This window comes from Echinops telfairi, unplaced genomic scaffold (genome assembly GCF_000313985.2).
Source record: "Echinops telfairi isolate 266 unplaced genomic scaffold, ASM31398v2 ScPeMD7_140;HRSCAF=443, whole genome shotgun sequence".
NCBI classification, from domain to species: domain Eukaryota; kingdom Metazoa; phylum Chordata; class Mammalia; order Afrosoricida; family Tenrecidae; genus Echinops; species Echinops telfairi.
Window position 1 is genome coordinate 350,141 of NW_022104038.1, and position 3,421 is coordinate 353,561.

The 3,421-nt window shown below is 38.1% G+C and overlaps 1 non-coding gene across 1 annotated transcript; it reads left to right on the forward strand.

Annotated features, from left to right (window-relative positions):
• The first annotated feature begins 812 nt into the window (after nucleotides 1-812).
• Nucleotides 813-885, forward strand: TRNAF-GAA. Its single transcript has one exon. It is a non-coding gene; the product is annotated as a tRNA-Phe (tRNA).
• The last annotated feature ends 2,536 nt before the right edge of the window (nucleotides 886-3,421 follow it).

Consider the following 3,421-nt stretch of genomic DNA (forward strand, 5'->3'; position numbering starts at 1 on the left):
TTTTTCCATCTTTCTGTTAAATAAGTGCTATGTGCACTTAAAGCTAAGTATAAGAATGTTCATGGATTGCTGGAATCCCAAAGTCCAACAGCATTAGAATGCATAAATAAATTGTGGCATCCATACAATAGAAGGAAATGCTCCTATAGAAAACAGACCTATCTCGAAGAGTATTGAACTTAAGAAGTCAGACTCAACAGAATGCAGATTTTCTTTGTTTTGATGTATATGAAGCTTTAAAAGACCACCATATTTGTGATAAAAAGAGCATTGAACAGTGGGAGGTCTGGAATGAGAGGGAGCATGAGGTAGCCAACTGATGGAGGTCATGCAGTGGTAGAACTTAAAATTTGTCTACTTTACTGTATCGAAGTAATACTTCTATAGACTAGCGGGGAAATGGAATCAAAACAGCTGAATGGATAACAGATAGTTGAGCACCAAATTAGAAATTACCCAAGATGAAGATGGTATTTTAGTGAATTCTGGGAAATTTCCCACTCTGACCAGAAGCTACCCAATTCATATCTTTAGGAACTACATATAAAACTTTCTCTGTCACTTAAAAAATTTATTCTTATTATCATTCCAAGTAAACATTGAGTAGAAGATTCCTCGCTGTTTATTTTTGTTTGGTTTTTTAATAATGTTCATCTTGTCAGAGCAATTATTTCTCAAATAGCAAAATCTTGTTTTCGGAAAGCAAAAGAGTTCTCTAAAATGTAACGTCAAAAAAATATATAAAAGGATGAATGGGAAGGTGATGAGGAAAAGCTATTTGGAAGTAATTGACAGGCTAGATATACCAGTTGGCCGAAATAGCTCAGTTGGGAGAGCGTTAGACTGAAGATCTAAAGGTCCCTGGTTCGACCCCGGGTTTCGGCAACTTGCAGCTACATCTGAGATTTTGCGCATGTTTACATTCTCAATACTAAGTCGTGGAGCTAGAGAAAGGGAGCCAGTACCAAACGCTACCAATTACTTACTCAAAACAGTGACGTTTTAAAAATTATTATTACTATTTTTGAAACAGTGAATTCTTGAACCCTTAGCAAACATTAGATATCTGTAGATAGATAAACCCCAAGTTTAAAAGGGACTTGCTAAGGGAAGAAAGAGAACTGATCACAACGATCTACATATAACCGTCTCCCAGGGGGATGGACAACGGAAAAATGGGTGAAGGGAGACAGCGGTCGGCGTAAGACATGAAAAAATAATAACAATTTATAAACTGTCAAGGATTCGTGAGGGAGGGAGGATGGGGAGGGAGGAAAAAAATGAGGAGCTGATACCAAGAGCTTAAGTAGAAAGAAAATGTTTTGAAAAAGATGATGACAACATATGTACAGATGTGTTTGACACAATGGATATATGTATGGAGTGTGATAAGAGCTGTAGGAGCCCCCAATAAAAATTTTTAAAAAGGAAATGATGATGGCAACATATGTACAAAGTGCTTGACACAATGGATGGATGTATGGATTGTGATAAGAGCTGTATAAGCCCCCAATAAAATGATTTTTAAAAGGGGTGGGAACTTGCAAAAGCAGTTCCATATACAAAGATACAAGTTCCTCTACACCCTATAGTCAATCTATGGAGAGGAAAATAAGACAATTCAGTACTTTACAGAGCATGTTCTCATATGTTATCAAATGTACCTATAAGAATCAGGGGGAAAAGGAAAAAAATCAGGGCAAAATGTTAAAAATTCTCTACTTAATGCCACTTAATTCTGCATGCAATGAGGTTTGTCTCGATAATTAATAACAATATTATCAGTACTCCTAATGCTCTAATAGAAAGTTTTGCACATCTTATAATTGTAGTTGTTTTCATTGCAGGAACAGTCCTAGTTTTTGGCTAGGCATTTTGCAACACAGAAAAGGGTCCAGAAATTTACCCAATGCCAATTGGGATGCTTCAACAAATAGATGTAACTCTGGAAGATCTTAGCCATCTATGTCAAGAAATGTGGTCAAACAACTGGAAGAGATCCACAGCCATGTCATACCAGACAGGTGATAAAACAGAATACAGAAATTATCAAGCAATATCATTAATATAACCTACGAGCAAATTATTGCTGCAGATCATTCAGAAATTTACTGCAGATGTACAGCAACAGGAAACTGTCAGAAGTTCAAACTGAATTCAGAAACAATCATGGAACAAGAGATACTGTAGCTGATGTCCGTAAGATGGCTCTTGGACAATGGTACAAAATGCCAGAAATATGCTTACGTGTGCGTTATTGACACTATAAAGGCAATCAACCATATTAATCATCATAAATGATAGACAACATTATGTTGGTGGTGGTGCCATCGAGTCGGTTCTGAACGATAGCGGTTCAGAAGGGAACCGAACATTGCAAACTCCTGCACCATTCTCACAATGGTCACCATGCTTGAGCCCATTATTGCAGCCACTGTGCCACTCCATCCTGCTACCTTACCAAGCACGATGTCTTTCTCCAGAGACCTGTCTCCCATGACATTATGAAGAATGGGAATTCCAGACCCCTTAATTGCATTCTTGTGGAACTTGCACATGGATCAAGAGATCGTTGTTCAACCAGATCAGGAAAATACTGTTTATTTCCAAAGTGGGAAGGGTGTGTTCTGCAAGGTTGTATTCTTTTCATTCACTTATTCAATCTGCATGCTTAATGAATAATATGAGAAGTCAGACTGCCTGAAGAAGAACGAGTCATCAGAATTGAAGGCAAACTCATTAGCCTGAAAGATACGGATGTCACACTTTGCTTGCAAAAAATGAAGATGATCTTAAACTTACTTCTTATGGAGGCCAACGACATCCAACATCTTCACAACTAGACCTATGAACACCATCTTGATAAACAAAGGAGAAGGTGACAATGCCATTGATTTCATTCCGTTTGGATTAGCAACTAGCATCCAGGGAAGCAGCACGCAAGAGGTCAAATAATGTACTGCATTAGGCAAATACACTGCAAAATTCAAAGTTTTAAATAATAAAGATGTCACTTATCAGACTAAGGCTCTCTGGGTCCAAGCCAAAGTCTTTTCTGTTGCCTCATATTCCTGTGAAAGCCGCACAATGAAAAATGAAGATTACAGAATTGAGGCATCCAAACTACGGTGTTGGCCAAGAATATTATGTTAAGTGACAGTTTCTGGTGTTGATTGATAAACATACATGTTTTACCAAACAAAAGGATCTTCAAGTGTCAGAATGGACTTTACTTGGACCAAGAGGAGCGCCTGTGGTTTCAGAAGCCTCATTGAGTGTGGGGTTAAGGGGAAGAGGGAACCCCACAAAACATCACAGGTTCGGTAGGCGCAATTGTACAGCGATAATAAGTAGAGATTATAGTAAAGTCATAGAGAGCATGAGAGTTAAAGGATGGAGTCAAGTAATGGAGTCAGACGCA